This window comes from Musca domestica, unplaced genomic scaffold (assembly GCF_030504385.1).
Source record: "Musca domestica strain aabys unplaced genomic scaffold, Musca_domestica.polishedcontigs.V.1.1 176, whole genome shotgun sequence".
Classification (NCBI taxonomy): Eukaryota; Metazoa; Arthropoda; class Insecta; order Diptera; family Muscidae; genus Musca; species Musca domestica.
The window spans coordinates 669759-683065 of NW_026712234.1; positions in this window are offsets into that span (position 1 = coordinate 669759).

A 13307-nucleotide genomic window follows, 5' to 3' on the forward strand; every position below is an offset into this window, starting at 1 on the left:
GTTTGTTTGATCCAAGGACGAATCCTATTGAAATTGGAGATAATCGATCAAAATTTAGGTATAGCTTACGCCATACATATCTTCGTCCGATTTAATCTTTCTGTACACCAAACGTGTAAAATTAGCCCAAATGGAATTTTGAATTTGGCACTTGCAACCAAATTAAGCCTAGAAACAAGTGTGTCAAAATTGGTGAAAATCGGTTCAGATATGAAAGCTATACCATATATATTCTTCATTTGTTTTTTTTTTTTTTGTCCCCCGCAGCCGTAATATGCACTCTGTAACAACGATATTTAGGAAACTATAACAAATACAGCTCAGAAATACCTTTGCAAAATTTTACCAAGATGGTTCAGATTTGGTTATAGCTTCCATATATATTTTTCCGATTTCAAGTTCATTGTGCACCAAATGGGTAATACAATTAAAAAGCAGGAAGTTCGACAATTCGAGTATTCAATTTTCTATAAAAACCTCCAGAATATCGTCTATTTGTTTTGTTTCGACCGGGCCGAACTTTGAATACGCCCCATCACTTGGAAGGAACTTGTAAAATTCCACAAAAATAAAAAAAAACAGTAAAGACAGTCTTAAAGTCGGGCGGGGCCGACATTATGATACCCTACACCACTTTGCTAATTTAGTAGAGCTCCACATAGCAATTAAAAGTTTTTATGGGAGAATTCAATCATTCACACTATGATTATAATTATAATTTAAAGTTCAAAGGACTAAATATGCCGAAGCATTTGTATCTTTTAAATTCGGACTTGTATTGCCCATTTGGTGCACAATTAATTTGAAATCGGATAAAATATATATGGGAGCTATATCCAAATCGGAACCGATCTCGATAAAATTTGGCAAAGATATTTTGAGCTGTATTTGATATATTTCCCTGAATATCGTTGTTACGGAGTGCATATTACGGCTGTGGGTAACAAGTACAATAAATCGGATGAACAATATATATGGGAGCTATAACTATATCTGAACCGATCTTCACCAAATTTGGCATACTACCTTCTAGACTAAATTCGGTCGTATGTGCCAAATTCCATCCCATTTGGACAAATATTAGACGCTTGGTGCACAATAAATGATAAATCGGACGAAGTTATATATGGGAGCTATACCAAATCTGAACCGATCTCGATAAAATTTTGCAAAGGTATTTCTGAGCTGCATTTGGTATATTTCCCCAAATATTGTTGTTACAGAGTGCATATTACGGCTGCGGAGGACAAAAATAACAAATCGGATGAACAATATATATGGGAGCTTTAGCTATATCTGAACAGATTTCGATCAAATTTGTCACACTTATTTTCAGGCCTAATTTGGTTGTATGTGCAAAATTCCATACTATTCGGGCTGATATTACACGTTTGGTGCACAATAAAAAGCAAATTGGACGAAGATATATATGGGAGTTATATCTAAATTTTTACCGATTATCTCCAATTGCAATAGGGTTCGTCCTTGGGCCAAACAAATGTTGTTTGCAAAATTTCATCTCAATCGGATAATAAATGCGACCTGCATTTTCTTCACAAGAATTCATGGACAGACGGACGGACGGACGGACAGATAGACTTACATGCATAAATCAACTCAGAAAGTGATTTTATGCAGATCATCAAAAGGAACTATGGGTCTATCTCGTTTCCTTTTGCCTGTTACAAACAAGTGCACAAAGACATAATACCCTGACCACCTTGTAGTGTAGGGTATAAAAAAATTTGCGTTTTAGGAGAGTTATAATTATTAAACATGTTGACTCGTTGTAGGGGAGGTACCAGAAGGAGCAATCCGATATTGTCAATTTTCACAACAGATCTTGACTCGTTGTAGGGGAGGTACCAGAAGGAGCAATCCGATATTGTCAATTTTCACAACAGATCTTATGTTCGTGTTTATAGGCTTAAATTTTGTCCCGTTGTAGATAATCGGACTCTTAGTTTAAAATTTTATAAAAGTGTATACCTTTTGTAGCCATATGACTGAGGGTACAAAAATCTCTTGAGATATATTGATAAAATCATAAAAAATGTGAATATAGAGAATTACCGTTATATGGGGCCTATACGAAGACCTGGACTGGTTATAAGCTGTTATATGCTTTAGTAACATTAGGAACTTCAAATAGGAAATGTGAAACAATTCCGATGGATAATGTGGCTAAAATCATCCATATAAGCAATATAGGAAGGTGCCGTTATGTGGGGGCTATTCGAAGAAGGCGACATATCTCAGCAATTTTCTGTTATAAGATGTGATACCCATTTGGAACTTAAAATTCCAAAGTTCAAATTTTTCCAGCGGAAATTCTGACACAAATTTTTAAAATACCGAATATCTGGTATAGGTACAGTTATATGGGGACTGTACCAAAACTTAGACCTATATTGACAGTTCTATGCAAGGATGTTTCTTATATAATGGAAACACATGCTGCCAATTTACTGCGAATTCAGAAAAAATTCTGACAATAAAACCTAAATCTGCTACGGTGGAGGGTATAAAAATGTGTACTAACTGACTGACTGAGCGTGAATCAACATTCTGACGAAACAGGTAATGCTAGAATCTAGATATTTTGAACAAGAGCCAGTCTTGGTGCGTAGGCGTATGATAAGGCTGGATTTTTGGAAATTCGAACTAAAAGGGTACGAAAAATCATAAAGTGTACTAAAAATTGAATGGCCTTATCCTTGGGCACACAGCGAGCACAGTTGGATCAACGCACAGCCTTTATATGACCTCTGTTGTGCTTGCAGCGACCTCCGTTACGAAGCTTCTTAGTCATTTTATTCGTCTCCCTTGCCCGGAAGAAAATGTGCACTAAGTGTTCGAACTGTACTAAATCTGAACAGTTTAGTTTAAGGTGACGGATGAAGCTGGAACTTTGAACATTGTTATTAGAGTGGTATGGTTGTGACAAAGAGGTGGCTTTGGAAATCTGTACTACAAGTGTACGAAAAGTACCAAATAGTGCTATATTTGGTACAATTTCTTATTGGGTGAACAGATGGTGCTTAAAATCTGAAATTTGGTGTTCGGGTCACTGTTCATGTGTAGGCTGTACATATGAAGGTGGTTTCGGAAATGTGTATTATAATTGTACGAAAATTAGTGAATGGTACTATATTTGGTATTGGGCAAGCGGATAGAGATAAAAATCTGAAATTTGATAGTTAGATTACTAATGGTATCTGTGTTTGAGATTTGCCCGTGTTTGGAAAATGTGTCCTATATTTGTACGATAAGTACTAAATGGTGGCAAATTTGGTATTGACTAATGAAATAGGGCTGCAATCCTCTAATTTCATATTGGGATCACTGCAGGTATCTGGAATTAAGATATTGAGGTAGTGTTGGAAACGTATACTATAATAGTTTAAAAAGTACTAAATGGTACTAAATTTCGTATTGGCTTGAGGGGTAGGGCTGGAATCCTCAAATTTCATATTGAGATCACTGCTGGTATCTGGAATTGATATATTGAGGTACTTTTGGAAATGTGTACTATAATTATTTAAAAAGTACTAAATGGTACTAAATTTGTTATTGGGTAAAAGGATAGGACTAGAAGCCTCAATTTTGATATTGGAGTTTGTATCTGGAATTGAGATATTGATGTGGTTTTGGAAATATGTACTTAATTTGTTATTGGCTGAAAGAACAGATCTGAAACCCTGAAGTTTGATATAGATGTTACTCTAGGTGGCTGTGGTTGAAATATGGAGGAAAACAATGTTCTGCAATGTTTTAAATGGTACTTAATTTGACAAAAGAATATCAGCTAAAAGCCAGATATGTACTAAATGGAAAATTTTGGATCAGTTTGGTTAAAAGTGAAAGAATGAGGCTCGAATTTTAGAATAACTAGAATTTTGTATTGGTGGTTCGATTGTGATAATGAATTGTGTGTGCAAAATTTGGCGTTGGTTTGGAAATGTGTCCTATATATGCACGAAAAGTAATAAATGGTATTAAATTTCGCATCAGTAGATGGATTAGAGCTGATATCTTGAAATTTGATATGTATTCCACTGTTGGTGTCTGTGGTAAAGATGTGTATTTGATATTGGAAATGTGTACTAAATGGTACTCATTTACCAATGGAGGAAATTACAAAACTGAAATCCTGAAATTTTATTTTTAGGTCACTGTTACTATCTTAGTTTGAGATATGGAGATTGCTTAGAAAATGTGTGTTGTAACTATGCAGAAAGAATTAAATAATACTAAATTAGTACTGAGTGAAAGGAAAAAACTGAAATCCTGAGATTTGATATAGATGTCACTGTTGATGTCTTTAGTTGAGGGAACGAAAACGAACGAAAAGTGTAAGAAACACACAAAATGCACCATTGACTGATGGGTTAGAACTTGAATCCTGATATTTGGTATCGGGGTCACCGTTGGTGTCAAGGGTGCAGAAAAGGAGGTGATTTTGGGATTGCGTGCTATCCTGAAATTTGATATTTTCATATTTGATATCCCGTGATTGTTTTGCAAATGCGTACTTTAATTCCATCATATGTACTGCAGGGTACTAATTTTCGATCACTGTTGGTGTCTAGGATGAAAAAATGTAGATTGTTTTGGATATGCGTACTAAATGTAACTTATATGGGTATGGAATGAAGTGAAATTCTGAAATTTGATATTGAAGTCATTTTTGTTATCTATGGTTTACATATGGAGAATTAGAAATAGTTTCGGACAGAATTATTTGATATGAGTTCGTTTGCAATTGTTTCATTAATATCCTCCTCGGAAAACTTCAAAATTAAAGTTTCTGAAGACTTTTTTGTGTAAAAGGTAAACATTTCCCCACTATTCTTTATAAAGAAAGCAAAAACTTGAATAATATATAAAGTCTGAAAATTTCGTACAATGTATCAAGTTCTGATTAAAATTTTTTTGTGAATCTGAATAAATTATACATTTTGAGTACTAACAAGGCCTATTCTATAATTTATTTTGTCTGCATTGTTTTTTACATTCTCTGCAAAAATCAAATCGATCCGATGTGTAAATATAAATTGGTCGCAATATTTATTTCTGCTTACCACTAAACTTATGCATAATATCCATGTTACACCTATGAATCCCTCTGGCGTTTCTTTAAATTATTAAAAATCTGAATACAATTGTAAACAATTACAATAACAACAAAATATACTCCGACTAACTTCTTTGTTTTCTCTTTTTTTCTTGCAGTTCTTCATCGCATATATTTTGCACTACCCTCATTGAAAACAAGTAAGCAAAGGCTACAGTCGAGCGGGGCCGACCGTTAAATACCCCACAACACTATAATAAACCATACAGTTTATATAGGCGAGATACTCGAAAGAATTCCACAAGATATTGTGACAAATAATAAAAGAAAACCATCATGTTTCGTTCTCTCATCTTCAATAATAGCAACTTAAACGAATTTGCTCATTTCCAATTTATTGGTAGATGTTGCACGTAAATGGTTTTCCTAGATCTGGAACCAATGTTTCCCAAGGACCTATAATCTCTCAGAAGTGGCAAAAGATTAACATTTATTATTGGTTTTTGACTGAAACGCATCTATATGAGATGCAGACATTTGACTATATTCTTCAACGAAATCAGCGTTAACGAAATAGTCAGAAGTGCGTCTTTCCTGTATTTTTGAATTCCACAAAAGTAGCTGGAATGGACATTTTCGTATTTAGTCTACAAAAGTTGGAAAACTATTTCACACATTGCATATTATTGGATGGTCATCCGAAACTGCTTGGCTTTTACAATGTGCGGTAACCCCCATTCAAATGTGCGTGAGGATCTGGCGATAATTACGACCTGCTGACATTTTTGCAGTTTTTTGGTCCATTTCAACCCCTAAATATATGGCGATCATCTCCAAAAAGAGTAGGCTTCTATTCTGACCCTCATCTTATCTCCATGCAAAATTTCGTAATGATCGGGCCATAAATGCGATCTGTATATGATATCCTGATATCCTAACTACTTAGTTTTATTAGCTGTAGAAATATTACCAAATGTTTAATTCAAAATGAAAATATGCCAAAAATATGACAAAATTGAAAAAATATGAGAAAATGTTAGAAAATCAATATTTTCATCTTTAGAGAGATATTTTTATGCAATTTTTTTAGACGTTTTTTCTTTCCTGCCAAGAGGTCATTCTGAATTAATGAGAACTGTCGAAATCAGTTCAGCCGTTCTCGACATATAAGAGATCTTTCAAGCATATCTTCTTTGATAGGCATATATATCGCACATATTTTGCTATATATCCGATTTGTTGGATAATAACATCAATGTAAGGGTCAGAAGTAACCTTGTGATGGCTTCGTGATTTCGCCGGGATTTAAAATATTCGCGGTTCAATGAAAAATGTTGAATTTTTTCAACACAAAAGATATGGTCTATTTTAACCGCTAAATATTATCCGATGACCACCCAAATTAGGCTTCTTCCCCGCCCTAAACACTAGCTACATGCGAAATTCCGCGTTGATTGGTCAATAATTGCGACCTGTATAGCTACTGCAAAATCCGAAATTTTTTCAGTATTTGGTCCATTTAAACCTCTAAACATTTGGCGATCATCTCCAAAAGAAATAGGCTTCTATTCTGACCCTAACCCCACCTTCGTGCAAAATTTCGTAAGGATCGGGCCATAATTGCGACCTGTAGCGTGATTACAAATTAACATGGACAGACGGACGGACGGACATACATAGCTAGATCGACTCAGCTCGGCGAGCTAGGAAGATCCATATATACCTTCCTATGTGGGAAACCAATATTTCGAGGTGTTACATAAATTCTGGCCCAATCAAACTTATAATACCCCCAACACATAGTGTTGTAGGGTATAAATAGTAAATAACATTTTAAGGAAAATATAAACATAAAAGATAATGTTGTTTACTCAATAAGACAAACATTCTGTCAGAATTTTTAGCAGAGCTCCATGTATGAGGGGAGACATTGTGAAAGTAAAAAAACAAAAATACAAACATAGAGCTACTCTACGAAGACAAATTTGCAACACAAATTTACTGCCGAGGACGACGCATTGCGCCATGTATGACGAAATCGAAGGCAATGTTTATTTGGGACACTGAAGTAAAATTTGAATATTCTTTTAAATTTATGCGACATTTTTTTTTTCTTATTTTTTATATCGATTTTAAATTATGTTCCCGTTTGTTTAGAAATTTTTGTTAAGAATTTTAAATATATATTTGTTTATGACATATAGGGTAGCACATACATAGAGGCGGTTCATGCAAATGCGAATTACATCAGTTCGTAGAAATGGGGAATAAAATTGTTTTAAAAATTTTATACAAGATTTGTATCCCCAGGACATATATGATTAAAAGAAACATTTTCTATATTTAACAGAATGTTGGAATTTGTTGTTGATGGACCTTGAAATTAGATATTAAATATAAGCGTCTGTCACCGACTCACACCATCCCCATGAGGAATAAAAGCTTATATTGGCAAAATGAAAAAAATAAAGAACTGGCCTCATTTCATTTCAATACAGCCACTGGTATTGTATTAAACAACTATTAACTTCATCATAGGAAAGCTTCTCAGAGAGCTCATGTTGGGGAGATTTTTTCTAGCTAATTTTATGTCTTTGAATGGAGAATGGTAGAGGCAAGGTGAATTTATGTTGCTGTAGTGGCAGACATCTTTCTATGATTCTAGATGGGCACATTCTAGCTTATGAAAGTTTAATTCGCAAAGTAACCTAAATAGAGGGGTTACCCCCACTTCCACACTTTTGGAAATGTTTGAATTAGAATTCCTCGGAATCTGGCATTTTAGGTACATAGTCTCTTCAGCAATATTGTAGGCAAAAATGCAAGAAATGTTTTGGTCGAAAATTTTAACCCTCGAACGTGTCAACAAAAGAGTCTTTTTGGTCCTTTTTAAATTTTGATTAAAAACTCCCTTTTGGAAATCTTTGGATTAAGATTCCTCGGAATATGGCATTTTAGGTACATAGTGTCTTCGGCAATATTGTAGACAAAAATGCGAGAAATGTTTCGGTGAAAATTTTAACCCTCGAACATTTAAAAAAATGTTCTTTTTGGCACTTTTTTAAATTTTGATTAAGCAAATAAATGCCGCAACATTATTTGCCATAATAGGTCCTGGAAAAGGCTACAGGTCCTGGAAGACATCAAAGGTCTAAATCGTATCTAAACGTCAAAACCTTTTTATACCCTACACCACGTCTTTGTGCATTTGTTTGTTACTTTTAAGGATATTCATATAATCCGAGTCGATTTATGCATGTCAGTCGGTCTTTCTATCCGTCTGTCCACGTATTTTTGTGAACAAAATGCAGGTCGCATTTATTATCCGATTGAGATGAAATTTTCCAAACAATATTTGATTGGCCCAAGGACCAACCCTATTGAAAGTGGTGAGAATCGGTTAAAATTTAGATATGGCTCCCATATAAATGTTTCATCCGATTTTTGGTTAATTGTGCACCAAATGACTGAATTTCGGAATATCCGACCGAACCCAGCCTAGAAATAAGTACTTCAAATTTGGAGAAAATCGGTTATTCTATAGGTATAGCACCAATATATAAGTTTCATCTAATTTGGGATTTGAAGTCCTAAAATGCAAGAATAGACTCAAAAGAACTAAAGAGTTGCTTCGCTTGGCCGGAAGTGGTGAACTGCCGAATGACGAATTTAGTTTTTGCCGATGAGAACACATTCGTTGTCCAGCAGTTTGTAAACAAACAAAATGATCGGGTTTACTTGCCAAAGAGGTCAGCTGAAAATATGCATCGTTTGGCCAACTGAACTCAAGCGCCGGCCATGGTGATGGTGTGGGCCGCCGTAACAGCCGATGGTCGCTCTCCGCCGATGGTCGCTCGACCGTGGCATCAGAATAAATGCCGAATATTATCGCGAAAATATTCTGGAGGGCGTATTAAAGCCTTGGGCACGCAAACATTTTGGTCGCAGATCTTGGACATTCCAAAGGGACTCAGCACAAGCGCACTCAGCACGCGCCACCCAAGAATGCTTACAAAATTAGGGTCCTCGCTTCATTTCCAGTGCACACTGGCCACCAAAATCTACGGATACCAATTCGTTGGACTATTGTGTCTGGAGTATTTTGAAAACCAAGCTAGGCACTAAAAAACCAAACCTCAAGCAAGCGCTTTGTTGCAGCTTTTTATCTCACCCTGAATATGAATTTGTTTACTTAAGAGTTAGACTCGTGACATCTTTTAGTTCCTATATAGAATTGTATGTTCAATAATGTTGAATATTTTGACTTACTACGAACCCGTTTAAACGGATGTTTAACTATTCCCAAAAAGGACCAAAAAAACCCCTTTGTTGACTCTCTGGAGGATTGAGATTTTCACCAAAATATTCTTCCTGTTTAAACCCTACACCACAAGGTGGTCAGGGTATTATGTCTTTGTACATTTGTTTTGTAACAGGCAAAAGAAAACGAGTTAGACCCATAGTTCCTTTTGATGATCTGCATAAAATCACGTTCTGAGTCGATTTATGCATGTCCGTCCATCCGTCTGTCCGTCCGTCTGTCCATGTATTTTTGTAAACAAAGTACAGTTCGCATTTTTTACCCGATCCAAAAGAAATTTTGCACAAATCATTTGTTTGGCCCAAGGACGAATCCTATTGAAATTGGAGATAATCGGTAAAAATTCAGATATAGCTCCCAAATATATCTACGTCCGATTTGCCTTTTATTGTGCACCAAACGTGTAATATTAGCACGAATGGTATGGAATTTTGCACATACAACCAAATTAGGCCTGAAAATAAGTATGCCAAATTTGATCGAAATCGCATGAGATATAGCTATAGCTCCGATATATATTTATATTTCTTCCGATTTGTTATTTTAGTCCTCTGCATCCATAATATGCACTCTGTAACAACAGCATTTGGGGAAATTTATCAAATACAGCTCAGAAATACCTTTGCTAAATTTTATCGAGATCGGTTCGGATTTGGATATGTCTCCGATTCGTCCGATTTACTTTTTATTGTATACCAAACGCCTAATTTTTGCCCAAATGGGATGAAATTTGGCACTTACGACCGATTTGAGTCTAGAAGCTAGTATTTCAAATTTGGTTCTGATCAGTCCAGATATAGCTATAGCTCCCATATATATTGTTCATCCGATTTGTTATATTTGTTACACACAGCCGTAATATGCACTCCGTAATAACGATATTCAGGGAAATTTATCAAATACAGCTCAGAAATATCTTTGGCAAATCGGAAGGCCACACCAGACTTTAAGCCTTTCTTTACTGGTTTCTGCTGATTTTGTGACGAATATGACGAATATCGTAGACAAGAAAATGATATAGATGAGTCTAAATTTAGAGATGCAGAGGGGTCTCTTGCTTTTGGAGATGATCGCAAAATATTTAAGGGCTCAAATGAACCAAAAACAAAAAAATCCTGGTCACACAATTAAAACCAATCGACACGGAATTTTGCATGAGAAGAGAGTAAGAACAGGAAAGAAGTCTAGCATTTTTGATGACAATTGGATTATATTTACCTGCAAAATGGACTGCAACAACTAACAGCATCTAAGGGTAATATCTGGGCAGTGCTCTATGACATCATTTTTAAAAAGCGAAATCTTCCAAATGGGCTTCCATAAGGGGACTTCTAACATATTGTAGTGTTGTAGGGTATCACATGGTCGGCCTCGCACGGCTATAGCCTTTGCTATTCCTTTGTTTAACTCTGCTTTCGTAATGTGCTGGACCTTCGCAGTAATTAATAAAAACATTTAAATTTGTCCTCGTAGTCGGGGGCACTACTGATAATATTCGCAACATCACTAAGACTGAATTCCAACTGCCACATATTCCTCACAATCTCCTAAAAATTTATGAATCTTTAGTTACTTGAAACCTCATTTTCTGCTTCTGCTTAAAAAAAAAAAACCTACATCGACCACTCTTCACAAGAAGCCCCACATTATCATATGCAAAACTTTTGTATTCTCTAATGGGATTTTCGCTAGTGACAATTTAATTTAATTCGATTAAAAAATATGAAACGTTTTTCTTTTTCTCATTAAACTCACGGGGGATCGTTTATACTTATTTTCACTTACTTGATGTCTTTTGATATCACTTTGGGGGCAAAATAAAATGTTTTCGTTGAATTTTTGAAAAAAAAAGAAAACTTGTCAGTCATAAAGACAAACGGCATGCATTATGGGAAAACTGTCTGGCATCAAAATACAAATAGAGAGGAATACATAAAACTTTTCCGACAGCTGAATATAATCATGGGAATTGCAAATTTGCTAGTTTGTGTTTGTCGATGGGTTGTTTGTGTTCTAGGGAGCAGTTTTGCATCTGAGAGAGATACGAATTTCCATTAGAATTTCAAATGGTTAAGTGACGTAAGGAACGAAATTGTGTTATATAGAGTTTGTGGGAAATAAAATCAAAAGGGCTTGGGGAGCACTAAGTAATGCTATCCATATATAGGAAAAGAAAAGGTAATAGTTTGGTTAACTAAAATTGCATACTACTACATTCTCTCACTGAGTGTGGATCTGGTAACAGACCTAACCAGATACGGGTCTCCCAAATCCTGTGCAATTCATAAGGCATTGCACAGGTAGCTTTAGTCGTGTTTGCTCCTGGCAGCTGATAATATTGGTTAATTTTGAATTATAATAAAGAATGTGAGATTTAGCAGCTTCTCAACTCCGAAAAGTTTTTTTTTTTTTTCGTGGAGTACATTTTTAAGCAGGGAACGCAAAAAAATTCGTTTGAATTGGTTGGAATTTTGGGTCAGAAACCTTTACAATGGCCAATATATTTTCAGTACCAAGCTCCCATAATTGGCATAAACTAGAACCTTGAAATTTGTAATGAAGACCACTGATGATGAAAAATGGGATTTTAGGCGAAAGTTTTAGATAATGGTAAATAAAGGTCAGAAAAGGTACAGAATGGTACAAAAGGTTAAGTCAAAAGCGTGGGGTACAAAAACTACTAAAAAGTACGAAGTGTTAATGTGATAAGGCAGGGTTTTTGGAAATTCGCACAAAAAGTATACAAAAAGTACTAAAATGTATAAAAAGCTACATAGACTAAAAAAAACTATAAATGCTTTGTATTGGGCAAATGAAATGGTCTAGAAATTTGGAAAGAGAGCCACTGACGAAGTGGAAGATAGATGTAACAAATGTTTTTTTTTTTTTTCGAATTTTAAGGTTACGAAAAGTTCTAGAATCGTACCATTTATTATTATGTGAATGAATAGAGCTACAGCCAGTTTGGTTTAGTTTGAACGGATGCAAATTTGCAATTTTGTATTTGGTATTGGGGTCCTGTTCATGTCTAGCCTGGACATATGAAGGTGATTTCGGAAATGCGTACTATAACCAAACGAAATTTACTGAATGGTACTAAATTTTGTATTGGGTGAAAGGATAGCGATAAAATTCTGAAATTTGACACTGAGGTCTCTGATAGTATCTTGTGGCTTGGACATGTGTACTATAGTTGTACGAAAAGTACTAAAAGATCCTTTATTTTGCTATTGGTTGAAGGGATAGAGCTGAAACCTCGAGAGGTCTCTGTTGAAATATGGATATGAGAAATAGATTTGATTTTGGAAATGTGTATGTTCTATGAAAAGTACTACATGAACCCGGAATCCGGAAGTGTGATATATATGTCACTGTTGGTGGGTGTGGTTAAGATATAAAGGTGGTTTTTGAAATGTGTACTATATTTGTTCGAAAAGTACTAAAAGGAATTAAGTTGAGTAATCGATGAAGAAATAGAGCTGCAAACCAGTAATTTGGTATGGGGATCTATGTTCATATCTGAAATATGGAGGTGGGGTTGGAATTGTGTACCATAATTGTGCGAAATGGTCAGAGCTTCAGCTCTATCCCTTCACCCAATACCAAATATAGTACCATTTCGTACTTTTCGTACAATAATAGAACATATTTCTTAAGTACAGACACCAAGATCGACGTTTTTATCATATTTCGGGATTTTAGCTCTATTCCCTCGTCCAATATCAAATTGCACGAAATATGTTACCATTTCATACATTTCGTAGAATTATAGTACAAATTTTCAAAAACCACCAATGTTTAATTTGGACTGGTAATTATTGTTTTGTAACGTTAACAATGGGTTAACGCATAATTAATTTGTAAGTGATTAACCTCGTTTAGATCTGTCAACGTAAATGTAAACAGATT